The sequence below is a fragment of the Schistocerca piceifrons genome, chromosome 8, assembly GCF_021461385.2.
Source record: "Schistocerca piceifrons isolate TAMUIC-IGC-003096 chromosome 8, iqSchPice1.1, whole genome shotgun sequence".
NCBI lineage: Eukaryota > Metazoa > Arthropoda > Insecta > Orthoptera > Acrididae > Schistocerca > Schistocerca piceifrons.
In genome coordinates this window covers 81,420,105-81,437,827 of record NC_060145.1, presented here as the reverse complement: position 1 = coordinate 81,437,827, position 17,723 = coordinate 81,420,105, and the positions used below count along the sequence as shown (strand labels likewise).

General features: G+C 41.8%; 1 protein-coding gene across 1 annotated transcript in view; it reads right to left on the bottom strand.

Moving 5' to 3' along the window:
- The window catches only part of LOC124712086, a 143,722-nt gene extending 143,050 nt beyond the window's left edge, over positions 1-672 (bottom strand). Inside the window, exon 1 of the mRNA XM_047242383.1 lies at positions 605-672. The gene's annotated coding sequence lies outside the window, so the exon portion shown is untranslated. The remainder of the gene's footprint in view (positions 1-604) is intronic.
- Between the last annotated feature and the right edge of the window lie 17,051 nt (positions 673-17,723).

Here is a 17,723-nt window from a genome sequence, read left to right as displayed (position 1 = left end):
TCGTGCTCTGCAACAATTTTCCAACAGTGCTGAAACTCTTTCCAGATCAGCGGAGTATTCCTTTTACCTTCACAAAAAAGTCTGGGCACACACAACACAAGTGATTGATACTGTCGATTTTTCCTCTTATTTTGTGTTTTAGTCAGCTCCTCACTTCCCCACATTGACGCGGTTCCAAATCCTGGAAAGTTCAGGCTTCATGTCCAACAGCGCCACTATCCAAGTCTACCAAGTTTGTATCTTCAGCACAAGGCACCATGAAACATCTCTTCTTTCACTCCGTTCTATAGTGTGCCATTTTCGGACTTAACTGCTTGGAGACCTATTAGTTAATTGTTTTCGGCTCACACGAAATTCGAGTATTTCGCTTGCGCCTTTCAAGAAACATGCAGCCTTCACGTGCAGTTTTCGTTCTTGAATCCCGAAGCACACGCCCTAACTGTTGCATTCTGTCCAAACATAAAACTGATCGCTCATCTGCACTCATCTGCTTCATGTTCCATGGTAGAAATGGCGACGTTGCATTCTGGCATTTGACGAGCTTTTCAAGTCGTTCACACATCAACGAAAACCATTCAGTATTCTTCTGTCCCTGTAAACTTACCTTTCATACAATTAAGACGACTGTATCTGTCTTTTAACAGTGTCTCTCAAAACATAATTCAAATTCCATTCGATCTTGACGATACATTTTCTTGTCCGCTCCTTCATCTGCAAAACAAGACTGAATCGCCCAGCACAAGCCAGAGTTAAGGCCCAGGGAATTCTAGTTGTTCATATTACCACCAGGTGGCAGTCTGTGAGTACGCGCCTGAAATCTGCCAGTGAGAGCCATCGATTCTCTCTACATTAGTTCTTGGAGTTGGACGGACGCACTGGCACGTACGTTAAGCTATCTCAATACTCGTGTTCATTTGGAACGGTATTGTCTACATGTTAGTACGCGTCGTATTTGAAACGTTTAAGTATTTAATTTCAATAGTACAGAGAAAAAGGATAGGATTTAATTCGGTGATGTAAATGGGTTGCGTGGAATCGCGTGGATGTTTTCGTACATCCAACGTATTGTTACAAGTCGCTGTGCAATTATTACAGCGCAAACACATATGTGCTGACAACATTCCTACGTGTAAATTGCTATTTAGCACCTATTTAGTGAATTTCTGCTGGTACTACGTTGCGAGTTATCTGTGTATTCATGCGCGCACGCAGTTAAGACAGTCGCGAGGTTGCTGCTATCTAGTTCTGCTTTGCAGCAGCTCGTGGAATATCCAGTGTAGTGTTCTCCTGGGTGTGCTACGATATAAGATGGAGTTCCATGCAACACAGCGTGATATTGGCCGCCTTGTGATATACAATAGAGGAATATAGTGACGGGAATGTACGTATATTCGTACGTACAGTCACAGCTGTTGCATAGAATTTGTGAGTTGTATGACGTGTTATATTTTTATTACAGGGTATTTGACACGTTGTGATTTTAAAAAGAAAGAAATAAGTGAGCAGGTATAATCAGTGCTGAGAAACAAAAACGAAGCTGCAGCGGCACCTTATTCCAAAAATAAATAGCCTCCTTTAAACTCTCCTTGTGGAAATTCCTTTTAAGCGTATGCTAATGTCTTCCGTTTTCTTTTGAAGGTAAGTGTGTAGGCGGAAGTGTCAATTTTTTGACGTTACTCAGATAGTGGTATGTTACGAAAGTGACAAGATATAGCTTAGAGCTTGGCATTCGAACTCTTTGTTTATTTGAACTCGTTGTCGTCAACTGTTTAGTCATGCGTACACTATGTTCTGGGTAAAAGAATTAAATCGGAATCTCGCCATTTTATGTTGAATGAAACTGTAAAAAAAGATGTTACTGAAATTCGTAAGCAACATTAATCGTACATAAAGCTGAGACTACCTATTCTACATCAATTTTAAAAGCTGAAATACATCTACTCACGACGCTGGAGCATTTCTCGACAGCACTACATGCAAATGATTGCACAGCCTGATAACCTGTTAAATCTGGATATCAATCGCAGGTAAGTTTTCGTATCTCAAAGCATTGTGGAAGGTGACTTCATGCGACAAAAAATGGTGCCATTTTACTTGAGGGGAAGGAAGTTACGGGAACGTAACAGTAGTCATTTTCGTACTCACCACTTGGCCTCAGACTATAGTTTACGGGCAAAAGCTGTGAATGGTTCGAAATAAAGGAAAACACACTCGTGTAACATGCGCGCAAGCGACAGCCTTCAGTGAGCACGCGCCATATTCTGCTGCTGCGCAGTTGGGTTTGCTCTTGGGTCTTTCGTTGAGGGTTTGGCTACGTACCGGATATTTTTCTGCTTTCCTGTTGATCTGTGACAAATAGTTCCCCACCAAGAAGTATGAAGATCATGTGTAACTTAGGTACTTAATTTGGATGCTTTACGGATTCTAATGGAACATATTGGGCCAGATATGACAACTTAGTTTTGTATAAACGGAAGGAAACTCAATGTTTTAATTTAGCGAGAATCAATTGGTATGAAACAATATAAACTTAACGTCTTGTAGTTTGCCGGTGTAGGCATTTGCTTCATAAAAGTATTTTAAATTTTTCGTTGTGTAAAGTCGAATAAATGACGCAAGAGGTCATTAATTCTGCTCAGCTGTATAAGAAACCTATGTGATTAGTGTAGTTATTTCTGAAGCTGTTGGCATCTTATTCAGTACTTCTTATTCAATACATTAAGCGCACATTTCGGTGACGGAGGCGACAATCAGTCTTTCGTGAATGGCGTAGACAAAAATTCCATATGTATCTTCGCTATTGGCGCTCGTTCTGTTTTTGTTGTGTACGCTTCTGAAAAAGTTTGAATTTCATCGTTTATAACAATCCAGCTGGAAAACATTTGCAGCTGAGTAATTGCTTTTAACGGAAGGTGGTAAAATAGTCAAATTGTTAGGAAGTATGGAACTGCCGTTTTTGCTCCTTATGTTACCCACACATGCGAAAATAGGAAACGCCGTATCATTGATTAGATGATACACGCATAAGTACATCAGTCGTATGAATTTGTCAGGCGAGTCGTGGAGAAACTTCAGTCATCAGTATAAAAATTTTGACCGGCACCTCGTTTCTTATGTCGCAAAGAAAGGATGCCATCGGTAAGTGGATTTGTTGAAAGTTGTTTAATTAGTAAAGAAAAAAAGGGCCAGTTCGTATCAGGAATGTGATGGCAGATCCTGCTCTCCATTTCAACTAAATCCAATGCATTGACGTAACATGTTATCAGAGATAGTAGGTGACCAGAAATACGACAGTCCTCAAGAAAAAACGAGCATAATGTAAGATGGTTCAAGTATTACAGATAACTCATAGGTCAAATCGTCATAACAGAGGAAACTAGGTAAAAGTTGGGGCACATTGTTGTCTAGCAACAGAGAAATTCTGCAAGAGGCAAATAATCCCGTTGCAGGAGGTCAGCGGCTGTCGTGATGGTACTTCTGAGCTGACGTGACTCGTGCAATGATGCCTCCGTATTTACCGAGAGAGAGCGCAATGTCACTGCCCCCCCCCCCCCCCCCTCTCCCGGCCCTTGCGCCCCACACAGTCGTATAAGCGCCCTTGGTCCATGTCCACATAATACAGCAAAGGTCTTGAAACTGCGTTGATAGATTCCAAAGACCAGTTTCGGCCAGGACAATGTGGTTAAATGACAGTTTATGTGTTTAAACCACCAACAAGTTTGGGATGAGTAGAGGGTTTCACAATATGGAATCAATGCATTAGCTTGTAATTAAAGATGAACTTTTAGATTGCTCAGGCTCGAAGACGGAGCGTTAACTATTGTTCAAGGTTTCACCCCCCCCCCCTCTCTCCACCCTCTCCATCGTTTCCCATCATCCACTCGCCGATCCCTCCCCCCTTCACGTCCATTTCATCCTTCACCACGTATTCCGTGCAAATGAAGCAAACAAGATTCTCTGCATATCCCCTTAAAGGTTTGTATTTTGTAAAAGTTCTCGAAACCATTTACACTAATTTTGAGTTCATTCGCGAACACCGCGGGGAACGAAACCGTATGTAAATCGCACATTCGCAAGCAATTATTATTCTCTAGCGGAACGGTGTACGCGATAAGAAGACAGTGCGCTAATCATTGCTTCGCGCTAATCATTGCTTCGGTCGGGTACATGACACATGAGTCACATTGTTCTTCTTTGTTGTTTGACGCACTATACATAATTATCATGTTTCTGTAAAAAGTAGTCAAGTGTCAGACTATGACTCTATAAAGTTCTGCAATTCAATCCTTATTTGGTTGTAAGACTTATATTCTGACGTATATCAGTTTTTCCACCTCTGGCAATGATTTGGTAATGTGACAGTTCCAAGTTGCACCTCTGTTCAAACTTTGAGCATACTTTGAAACGGTAGGACAGTATAACTGGCTTGGTAAATCAAATTGGATGAAGACAAGGAAATACCACCTCTAGTTGGACCATACCTAGGAAAGCACTACGGTATTCCAACAAAGCTTCGGACTGAAGACAACTTGACTTCCACAAGCACTAGTATTAACATGATTATGCATTGTGCACCCATTCCTATTTAGGAGTAAGGATCTCGAGGGTAGTGACATTATTACCCCAGCTAGCGAAGAAATACTGTTTTTCGAAGATTCCACTCCCGAATTAAATTCCCTCAGTTTCTTCGTTCCAAAAGTACCTTTGTGGACGATGTATCGTTCTGATGAAGACAATTTTTTTTTGTTTTGTTTTAGCAGTTTCGGGCTACTTTTTTCCCATGGCATTGGTCGAGAAAGTCTTCATAGTATTGGGCTGTTATCTCTTCCACCCTATGAAAGGTAGACGATAAGACGAACCCTCTTTGTATTTCAGAAAATTCCAACAATAGTCTAACATATGTGATCAACTTCACCTTTATTGGCACATGCCCACCAACTTCCAACACGTCTGCTTGGCGTCTCGTTCCTGGTGTTTGGTGTTAAACGATCATATTCGCAATGACAAACTGACGCACAAAATCGATTGGATTCCTTTTAAAACAGCATAAACGTGGCTGATTCACAGTCGCTTTTAGTCATTTTCACTTTCATCAAGCTTTTCCTTACTTATGTGTAAAACGTATCATCCTCTTTCTCCCGGATATGGCTGTTGTCGGCTGTCTCGTACACGCTTAATCGTTGACAGTCCGAACCCGTTTCTGCAACTTCTCGGCGTATTCGACAGTGGTTGCTGTTATGAGATATCCATTATCTGAATTAGCTTTTCAACTACCTATTGTTTTACTGTTGCAAACGAAGATAGACTGTAAATATTGACCAATAGGGAATATATTTTCCTTAGCGAATTTTACGACAGTACAGTATTTTAACGAACATGCACTTCACGACTACTATAAGGAAGCTCCGTAAACAGAACTATTTCGCAGAACAAGTTGACAGTTAACGTTAAACGCAGTCCGCAGAGGAGGCAACTGCCGTTGCCTCTTTCATGTATAAACCGAAATTGTGCTTTGTAAACAAAACCCTCTAAGTCTAAATGTCTCGTAAAAACCTCAATCGTTCTTGCGCATGTCTGCTAACGAGAACCTTTTCATTCAGGTTGCGATTAGGATATAGATATTTTGACAAACAGCAACATGCCGATGTTACATTAACTGAGCTGTTAAATTGAAGCAGAAGGATTTAGGGTGACATATGGACTGCCTTCTCTTCTTGGCCCCAGGGACATCGTCCAGAAGTTTTACCCATTGCTTACTTAATATATTTATGCGTTTGTTCTATTTTCAGCACCAAATCAAAGTACTGTTTCTTCCATGTACAAGCAACTGTTAAGCACTGGCACATCTTTGCTGCAAGCATTCAAAGGATGCTTCAAGCATTCGAAAGATGTCTTTTCCTATTTCACTAAGCTGAAGTGTCTAGTCTTTTGAGTTGTTGATGCACATACGATGCCTTGACCAGTAAGTACATTATTTCTCCCATGTGAATCTTCATCCTACAAACTACAAATGTTTCACAAATGAAACCTTTGCTCATCATCTGGAGATGTGGAGAAAAATTAGTCATGAGTCAGTCACAGTGATCAGTTGCGGCTGCAGTTGGTCGTTAATATACAGCTCATTTTATTTTAAGCAAATCAACTGCTATGTTAACAAAATGGTAATTTAACCACCAAAAGTACCAGTAGACTGGCAGCGAACTAGTTTGAAGCGCTTCCTTCTCTCTGTAAACGCGTTACTTAAAATCTATTTCCACGTCTCTGTTGTCAACTAGAGTTGCAGAGGAGTGCTCATTGGGGAGGGGGGGGGGGGGGGGGGGGAGGAAGGAAGGAAGGAAGGAAGGAGGGTTCACTTTCCCCTCACCTCTGGAATCTGGTATACAGAGATCATATTCATATATCGAGGGGTTATATATCAATTTTGAGGGATATAATGAGATTTTTGTGTTACCTATAAAATTCTGTTTTTATGACATGACATACCCCAAAACTTACAAACTCACATCAATAGTTATCCATTTATATGCAGTAGTTGAGCATAGACTGAACAGATATGTACCCAGTAGAGCAGTTGTTGATGGGAGGAACCCATCGTGATTTACAGTCACTGTAAAGAAACCTCTGAAGAAACAGACAACCGCATTAAAGGTATAAAACAAAGTGTAGGGCTACAGACGGAGAGGTGCTGAATGAAACGCGTCAGGCTCTCAAGAGAGCAACACTTGAAGCCTTAAATGACTGCCATAAAAGGAATATTGTCAAAAGCTCTTCCACAAAACCAAAGAAATTCTGGTCGTATTTAAAGGCTGTTAGCGCCACCAAAGTTAGTGTTAGGTCACTCATGGATGAGACAGGGCTTAAACTGAGAGTAGCAAAGCAAAAGTAGAAATGCTTAACTCTGTTTTCAAATGTTGCTTTGTAAAGGAAAACACAGTACTATTGCCCAAATTTAATTCCCGTAAGACTGAAAATATGAGTGAAATACATATTAAGTAGTGATGAGAAAAATGACTGTAATCGTTGAAATTGGACAAAGCTGCAGGGCCTGATGGAATTTCCAATTTGCGTATGAGTTAGCCCTTCTGTTAATCATAATCTTTCGTAGATCCCGCGAACAAGAAACCATGGCCAGTAGTCGGAAAAAAAGCGCAGGTCACACTCAGCTATAAGGAGGGCAGCAAAAGTAATCCACAAAACTAATTCTAATATGCTTGACAGCCATTTATTGTAGAATCTTAGAATGTTTCTGAGCTCAAATATAATGAGGTATCTGGAACAGAATGGGCTTCTTCCATGCCAACCAGCACGGAATTCGAAAACATCGATCATATGAAAACCAACTCGCACTTTCTTATGACGTACTGAAAACCATGGATCAAGGAAGTTAGCTCGACGCAGTATGTCTCGATTTCCGAAAAGCATTTTACTCAGTTGCACAGCTATACTCTTTACCAATAGGATGATCGTGTGGAGTATCAAGCGAATTTTTTGATTGGATTGAGGATTTTTGGTAGGGAGGACGCAGCAAGTTATCTTGCGTGCGGAACCATCATTAGATGGAGACGCAACTTCGGGTGAACATACAGTCAGGTCTTGATTATTGTTGTTTTTGTGGTCTTCAGTCCAGAGACTGGTTTGATGCAGCTCTCCATGCTACTCTATCCTGTGCAAGCTTCTTCATTTCCAAGTAACTACTGCGCCCTAAATCCTTCTGAATCTGCTTAGTGTATTCACCTCTTGGTCTCCCTCTACGATTTATACCCTCCACGCTACCCTCCAACATTAAATTGGTGATCCCTTGATGCCTCAGAACATGCCCTACCAGCCGATCTCTTCTAGACAAGTTGTGCCACAAATGCCTCTTGTCCCCAATTCTACTCGATACCTCCTCGTTAGTTACGTGAACTACACCTCTAATCTTCAGCGTTCTTCTGTAGCACCACATTTCGAAAGCTTCTACTATCTTCTTGTCTAGACGATTTATCGTCCACGTTTCACATCCATACATGACTACACTCCCTACAAGTACTTTCAGAAAAGACCTGACAAATCTATACTCAATGTTAACAAGTTTCTCTTCTTCAGAAGCGCTTTTCTTGCCATTGCCAGTCTACATTTTATATCCTCCCTACTCCGTCCCTTATCAGTTATTTTGCTCCCCAAATAGCAAAATTCATCTACTACTTAAAGTGTGTCATTTCCTAATCTAATTCCCTCAGCATCACCTGATTTAATTAGACTACATTCCATTATCCTCGTTTTGCTTTTGTTGATGTTCATCTTACAGGCTCTTTTGAAGACACTGTCCATTCCTTTCAATTGCCCTTCCAGGTCCTTTGCTGTCTCTGACAGAATTACAATGTCATCGGCAAACCTCAAATTTTTTATTTCTTCTCCATGGATTTTAATTCCTACTCAGTTTTTCTTTTGTTTCCTTTATTGCTTGCTCAATGTATGGATTGAATAACATTGGGGGTATTCTACAACCCTGTCTCACTCCCTTCCCAAACATTGCTTCTCTTTCAAAGAACCAGCCTTAAATGATGAATCTGCGAATATACTACAACCTCCTACACATCACTCCCATAGGAATCGTGAGGACAAGATTAGTTTAATCGCAGCACGCACAGAGCATTGAAACATTCTTGTCGCTCTCTATGTAACCCTTATAACTGATACTATGGGACGTACCCTCTGCAATGCGCTTCATAGTGCTTTTCAGGGCATAGATGTAAAAAAAAGACCATCACCTACATCGTAGTAAGGGCGTGCTTCCGCTGCCACCATACTGCAGCTTCCGTGCTAATCAGGGTTGCTTTTTCAGTTCCCACGAGTATGAGATTGACTGTCTCGTTATAGCATATGGAAGTGTTGTTAAGACACCTAAGAGGAGACCACAGCTCCCAAGACAGTTTCCAACTGCAATGATTTTTTTCCTCAGCTGCCTGCTTTTGCTTGCACTCTTGGCTCAGATTTTTTCCTGTAATCGACAGTAAAATGCATATAACGTCTCTCCGAAAGAGATATTATTCTGAGAACATCTGAGTAAGGTGATGCAGTGGTTGAGGGGCGCTGGAGGAGAAAGGTGGTCCAAATCCTCGTCCAGACTTCTTGAATTAAGCTTTCTACAAAATCACTAACCTAGACGTCGACGAGATGGCCAACTTGAATCTTCTTTCCCTTTGCAGTACTTCATTATATCCATACAGTGATAAAAATTTGTGTGTTTGTGTTTGCTCAAAAAATGGTTCAAATGGCTCTGAGCACTATGGGACTTAATTTCTGAGGTCATCAGTCCCCTAGAACTTAGGACTACTTAAACCTAACTAACCTAAGGAAATCACACACATCCATGCCCGAGGCAGGATTCGAACCTGCGACCGTAGCGGTCACGCGGTTCCAGACTGTCGCGCCTAGAACCGCACGGCCACCCCGGTCGGACCGATTTCAACCAATTGGAACACATATCCATTACTGTCAGGCAACGACCGCTGTTGGGGCAAGAACCACGTACCTATTACTTCTCTAATATTGTATTTCTAAAAAATTTCGGCGACAGTATTCACATATGCCGCTAAATGCTCTTATAAAATTATATCATGGTGTAACACACAGTTCAGGAGATTTAACATCATAAAACAATGAGATACGCGAAAAAATGCCGCATCATGCACGAAGTGTGAATATATTTATTCTTTACTATTGAGACACTCCTACAGTGAGTCAGCTTCAGGAAATCGCTAACACCTGGCAGCGTTTTCAACAGCTTTCAACTGCAAAGCGCACACTGGTGTAGGCGAAAACAGTAACCGTCTCTAAAGCTATGAAGAGGCTTTGCCACTAAGACGTTCCCAAAAAATTTGGGTAGGCCCTAATGCAGTTATACATTGTTCATCATGTATATTTCTTCGTGTGACTGTTTCATTTTCTCACAAATACATGTAAATGAATTTTTTCGATCTTACACTACATAGTTCGTTTTTTGTTTCCGTTTCTAACAGGAAATTAGCAAAATGAATACCTGGGCATCGTCATTTCATCCTCATGACCGGCGCGCAAGTCGGCCAATGTGGCGTCGAATGAAAGTAGACTTGCACTTGGCGGCCGAACTTCCCCGAATGGGGCCTCCCGGCTAACGATGCCATACGCCCATTTCTTTCATTCAACCGGGAAATTTGTACTTCCAACTACTAACACAAAAAAGAATGGTGTGGATACATATTTGGAAATTTCCTAGTAGTAAAGTCCTCTGTCCTTCCTTTCTACACATTTAGATTGACTTCGCTAGGAAAGAACTGGACTCGGAGTACGATGTACCTGCTTAATCTTCATAGTTTAAAATCTTCACAGAAAATTGCATTAGATGTGTTATTCTCGTATGACATTTATGACAGAATTAAAATAGCTCAACGACTGTCTGCCAGTATAAGAGGTAGCTAGGTAAAATTTCTCAGTTGTGTGGCCATAGCTTCCGTAGTAGCTTCATAATTCTTGAGTGTATTTTTGTTCTATCGTTGCAACTACAAAAAGGCGTGATGTTTTTTCGCTAGACTCGTTTCGCGTTATTGAAGTAAAGCATCATCAGTGGTCTATAATTAAGTTATTTACATTTTGATTTGCTTTTAGATCGAAAATCAGTTCGTCAAGAATAAGCTGATTTGTAGCTAAGGTGATTTTCGGTTGATTTCTCGCTTACGTCGGGAAATGCCACCTGCTAGCACTTCGATGTTTTTCTGCGTGTCTAACATAACCGAAAATCACCGTAAGTACAAACCAACTTTTTCTTAACGAACTGTTTTTCGATCTAAAAGCAAATCAAAATGTAAATAACTGAATTACACACCCTGATGATGCTGTACTTCAATAAAGCGAAACGCGCCTGGTGAGAAAAATCTTTTGTTGTTGCAACGACAGAACAAAAAATACCCTCAAGAAAATTTCTCACCTTGGAGCCGTAACTATCTTATTAAACATCTCAAATGATAATGGAAACATGCTCAGTTCGCAGGGAACGATGGGCATACTTAAGTGTCGAATGTTTTCTGAGTGTTCGATAAATTATAGCTAATAGCGAAGCTAATATAGCGCCAAGTTTACTGTCGAGTTCTTTATGGCTTAGCTTTTTGTAATTTCTCTAATTTTTTTAATGCACCTTGTGCTGGTATCAATCACATCCTCTGTATTGAATGACTTAAGACTTTAATCCAGAAATGAGTGGTTGGTAAGCTCAAAACATAGATTGACATCGCTTAAAACTAAACATATATAGTTATAGTCATAGAAAGTTCTACATTGTATAAAGAAACCTTCTATTGGCAGTTTTTCTTTGACGTCTCAATCGTTAAATGAGAGTGTAATTCATTCGTTCTGTCGAAGGAATCGCGCAGTTATTTAACCGACGATTCTTTCTGAGTTAGTGACCGTTAAATGTAACTGTCTCAGATTTTTCCGTTTTCATACTATTCATAAATTTCTTTGCGGATATTAAATGAAAGGCAGGCCACATTTTTTCACACACAAAAAAAAAACAGATTAAAGACGACATGCTGTAACAGTCACCCCCAACCCCAGCAAAAAAGTGAGGTGACGATTGCCCCAGAAACACTGTATTCGTTAACGAAAGGTAAAAAGTTATTTAAAAAGCAAATAATTAGTTGTGCCTTATTTTATGTTTCCCTATTCCCCTTGGAATGCATTTGGATCATTAAATACAGAGCACCCATTGAGAAAGACGCAGTTGCTTCGGTACATGCTTGAGGTACGAATAAAAGTACTAATGAGTGTGTTCTGCAAAGATAGGCATTCACCAGAATATTACCACCCGACGAGCTGCGAATCCAGACATGTAGCTACGTATCACGTAAATAATACTTAAAGCTTAACAGATGGCCTGTTGGGATGGTCATTGCAAGCTCACGAAAAGACATGATCAAATGTGCCCACTTCCTCACACAAATGAGGAAGCGTGTTGTTAAACCCATTGCGGCTCCTTTCCTGTGCGTCGGAATGGCCAGCACCGGCAGCAGAATATGTTGGGCAAACTAGTTTTTTTGTCGCTATGAAAAGGCCGGCGGTCCAACTCAATGCAGCCGCTTCATTATGTTTCTTACAGCCAACACATCGCCACAGATTTGTGTGGCCACATTGTGGCCAGAACAAGATAGCCCGCTGTGACCAACTGCACTCTAAAAGTGGAGCCATTTGCTGATAGTTTCTCTTTGTCAGCAGCTGAGTTGCACTTCAGCACGCGATGCTTATTGCCAACACACATCTCGCCAGCCAAGTCCACGACACACACTGCGTGGGTATATTATGCTTAGTTTAGTGATTCACTTTGTCGGAAACGGGTCTGTGAAGACATCGCTAACGAATGACAGTTTCAGTAGTCATAAGGCAGAGATAGTGTTACTAGCCAGGGTTTATATCTGGTACAAAGGTTTCCATCAGAGCCCACTCGGACTCGTGAGAGAGAACTGAGCAGCAACCATACAGCTGACTTTGACATGCGCACTGACGGGATGCCGCGCTTCACTTGACCACCGACGCCACATGGCACAAGCTGATGTCAGCGCACTTACAATACCTCGAATATATCTGAAATTATTTAAATTAATTTCATATGAAAGTTTCACAACCGTTCGGAAAACATGAAGATGGAAAAAAAATATTGGACGATCCCTCATCGTATTTATGCTCGGTTCTGTAACGCAGTGGCTTAACCAATTCCGTTATCTTGAAGCAACTTTTATCAGCATCGTTGTGTGTTCTTTGATCTTGTTATGGTAGTGTTATAATTATACAGCAAATCCTCATGAGAACAAGTTTTCGTGAATCTTAAATGAGTCGTTTACTCAGACCAGCTTAATTTCATTACATGCGAGTTATAAATGCGAAAACAACTGAATATGAAAATACTTTAACCACCATTATGGCGTTTCCCATTGTTCTATTACAATCGATGTACCGGTAACGACTCGTTCTCGAGAATCGTGGTGGTGCTTAGAAACAGCAAATGTTTATAGGCTGTAACGTACAACATAAAACTCATCGAATATGGGCTTCTAAACACGACAAATATACTAAATAATAAATGAAAACCACTGAAATGAAATAATCGTATGGCATTGTTGGCCGGGAGGCCCCATGCGTGGAAGTCCGGCCGCCGTATTGCAAGTTCTTTTTAGTTGACGCCACTTCGGCGATTTTGCGCGTTAATGATGATGAAATGATGATGAACACACAACACCCAATCATCAAGAGGTAGAGAAAAATCCCAGACCCCGCCGGGAATCGAACCCGGGACCCCGCAAGAAGCGAGAACGCTACCGCAAGACCACGAGTTCTATTCTACAGTGTTACTTTTATTGTGTTAACCGGTTTTCGACTTGCAAGGACATCTTCAGACATTTATTGAAGATGGCCTTGTAAGTGAAAACCGGTTAACACAATAACAGTAAAAACTGTAGAACAAAATAAAACTACTGCTTTTCATATATTATAATTTTGTTCTACCAAGAACCGATGGAAGATTCAGCTAACAACAAATACAGTACGGCGTCTTGCTTTCTGCTTGTGAGATAGAGAACGTTCTTGCTTGCTATTGGTTCCACTTCTCGTGGCACGTTGTCGAAATATCGCAGAACTTGTTTCGTGTTTCACGTGACGAAATGGCTTCTCAACGAGAAATATCTGTAAGTGACGTCACAAAACTTGTAGAGCGCCACGTCAGCGTTTGCTAACTCGGCTAAACACGCAAATAGCCAAGGTGACGTAAAGTCGAAAGGTATTTCATAAGGTACCGCTCCAGTTCATAAAAACCGTTATAGAAACAAATTGCATGTCGTGTAAAATGAATCATTAATCAGGACCGCTGTGTAACAGCCGGACGAGTTGACAAGCATCCAAACAGAAAGCCACAGTCCTGCATGGTGATAGTCATCAGCGACAGAAGTTGAAGCAATTGCACTCACTGTTTACGCTACGAGTTTAGCCAGTGTACCAGTTTCACACAGTTTCATACAAACGGCACTACTTGACACCAAGTACGGCTCCCGACCCGCACAGTCCGTAAGCACCGTTGGTCGCGAGTCCAGTGATAAAATCTGTGAACAGTTCCAGTCATTTGAATGCGAATATATTCTGCGTTAGTTGTTTGCCGGTTTTGTTATGAGAAGACAGAGGTTTTACCTGATATAAAGAGAGACCAGCAAGAATAATTCGTGGAAGTATAACACAGTGACAAAGAAACTCCACCCTAGAATGAATCTTTTGCTGTGCGCTGTTTCGAAAACTTTCTGGTGTATTAAAACTGTTTGCCAGCCTGGGACCCAAACCCTGACCCTTGCTTTCCGTGGGCAATGCTCTTAGTGACTGTGCTACCAAGGTACGATTCACGACCTCCGCCTTCACATCTTTACTTCCGCAAGAACCTCTCTATTGCTGTCTAAACTTCACAGACGTTCTCCTGCACACCTTGCAATAGGGATATCGCGGAGAAATGACTTCTAGTCTCATATGTTGGGCTGTTTCCATTGTGAATGTTTCATTCTGCAGACCATCCCCTTGTGTGAAAGACGAATTAGTTGGATGATGACATAATCATTGCCTATGCACAACGTTTAAATGCCTGATCATTAACACTGAATGACTTCGTGTCGTCCAAATAATCTTCATTCTCCATTAATCAAGATGTTTAAAAAATAAACAACTATACTTGAAAGAATGAACGTCAAGAAAATAGTGGTGGAGTTTTACACCATAGTTGACAAATTGCAACGGAAGATATTCTGCAGCGCAGACTGAAAACAGGAGTCGGTAATAAAAAGTTATGATGCAAAGGGTGTTTATTTATGATATTTTGGACGTTCTGCATAGTAAATGAATCACATTTACAAAACATAAAGCCTACTTCATTATATGGGGCACTGAAGAAAAAAAGAATCGAGGAAAAAGATAATTAACGTTACATCATATACTAAAGTCAAATAGGTATCTAATCTATTACAAGAACGGAAAGGATTTTCTAGTAGGAATTCCCAGTCATTAGGCATTGGCTATTCACTGCTGATAAATGGACACTGCAGACTTTTTGCTATTTTAAAAATCTGATCACTTTATTTGCAATGAATGGTGTGAGTGGTTACAACCATTTGCACATCCTACTACTTGAGAAATCAACAAAATCAGAAGGAGAAGGATGGATGACATCGTTCTGATGACTGTAGGCTAAAAGTATAGAAATTTTAACCAATTTTAATTAATGAAGGGTATCCGATAAGGAGCATTCGTTTTGATAGTTTTAAAAACAGTTTTGATAGTTTTCTAACATACCTGGACACTTTTTCAGACGCTCCGTGACCGGCCCAGCAGATTTCGATCGCTTAGGGAAGGGAAACAAGTTGGAAAACATGGGACTAGGTAGTCTAATCAGCAAGAAATCCTTGACCCATAATCACACCTCAAAAAGAGTTTTGCATCACCCCAGTTCCCAGAACTCCTGAAGATAGATGTTGACTGTGGATATCGTATTACAGACACAGTCCCTTTCACTGTTCAGAGATGTCACTAAACCCGCCCAAAGATGTAAACAACCATGCATGAGCAGCGCCTATTTGACGGAGGGGGTCCGACAGGCGATCAGTTCCAGTCATTCCACCAGGAATGAGGTACACGGCTCGTGTTGTCTTTAGTTCAACGATGCCTAGACCTGTCAATAGCGCGGTTCGATCGAGTCCACATTGTTACTTTGTGCCAGGAAGGGCTCTCAACAAGGGCAGTGTCCAGGCGTCTCGGAGTGAACCAAAGCGATGTTGTTCGGACATGGAGGAGATACAGAGAGACAGGAATTGTCGCCGGCTGAGGTGGCCGAGCGGTTCTAGACGCTTCAGTCCGGAACCGCGGTGCTGCTACGGTCGCAGGTTCGAATCCTGCCTCGGGCATGGATGTGTGTGATGTCCTTAGGTTAGTTATGTTTAAGTAGTTCTAAGTTCTAGGGGACTGATGACCTCAGCTGTTGAGTCCCATAGCGCTCAGAGCCATTTGAACCAGGAGCTGTCGATGACATGCCTCGCTCAGGCTGCCCAAGGGCTACTACTGCAATGGATGACTGCTACCTACGGATTATTGCTCGGAGGAACCCTGACAGCAACGCCACCATGTCCAATAATGCTTTTCGTGCTGCCACAGGACGTCGTGTTACGACTCAAACTGTGCGTAATAGGCTGTATGATGCGCAACTTCACTCCCGACGTCCACGGTGGGGTCCGTCTTTGCACCCGTCTTTGCAACCACGACATCATGCAGCGCGGTACAGATGGTCCCAGCAACATGCCGAATGGACCGCTCAGGATTGGCATCACGTTCTCTTTACTGATGAGTGCTGCATATGCCTTCAACCAGACAATCGTCTGAGACGTGTTTGGAGGCAACCCGGTCAGGCTGAACGCCTTACACACACTGTCCAGCGAGTGCAGCAAGGTGGAGATTCCCTGCTGTTTTGGGGTGGCAATTATGTGTGGCCGACGTACGCCGCTGGTGGTCATGGAAGGCGCCGTAACGGCAGTACGAAGAGTGAATGCCATCCGCCGACCGATAGTGCAACCATATCAGCAGCATATTGGTGAGGCATTAGTCTTCATGGACGACAATTCGCACCCCCATCGTGCACGCCATGTGAATTACTTTCGTCAGGATAACGACATCGCTCGAGTGGCCAGCATGTTCTCCAGACATGAACCCTATCGACAATGCCTGGGATAGATTGAAAAGTGCTGATTATGGACGACGTGACCCACCAACCACTCTGAGGGATCTACGCCGAGTCGCCGTTGAGGAGTGGGACTGTCTGGACCAACAGTGCCTTGATGAACTTGTGGATAGTATGCCACGACGAATACAGGCATGCATCAATGCAAGGTATTAGAGGTCCGATGTGTACAGCAATCTGCACCACCACCTCTGAAGGTCTCGCTGTATGGTGGTACAACATGCAAATTGTGGTTTTCATGAGCAATGAAACGGACGGAAATGATGTTTATGTTGATCGCTATTCCAATTTTCTGTACAGGTTCTGGAACTCTCGGAACGGAGGCGATGCAAAACTTTTTTTTTTTTTTTTTGCGTGTGTATTATTCACTCTTTCAGGTCAATTACCATAATTTAAGTTTAGCCATGTGGTGGACTTACTTCTTGGTCCCAAGCTACGGAATTGCTGAACACAGTAAACTGAGACCTGTTTTCCTGGCGCCTGTTGCACTACCATCATAGAGGCAAACAGTTGCTGAATTTGTTGAGACACGAGTTTCTGTTCTGGACGAGCAAGAGTCCAACTCTCCTTACTGCTTAGGAATCTCTTTAAAATGCTGGGGCGGTGTTTTCTTTCGACCCTGTTCCAAACAGGTGATCAGTTTCTAATGACCTCGACGTTGACGGGAAGTTCAGCTTTTATGTCGGGTACACAGAACAGAGAAGCAAGTAGTCGAGTTAAGGGTATACGGAATGAGTTTTTCGATGAAAAAATCGATTTTTGGGTAAACGCAGTTTCGAAAAATTAAGACTCTCCCGTTTAATACCATGTATAAAATATTTGGATGACGTGAATAGAACTATTTTAAATAATTTTTTAAAATAATTTCGACACACGATGTTCCGCACCTTGTATATGAGACGCGAAATTTACCTGATATAGACAGCCTTGCCAGAGATATAATTGAGCACAAGAGAGT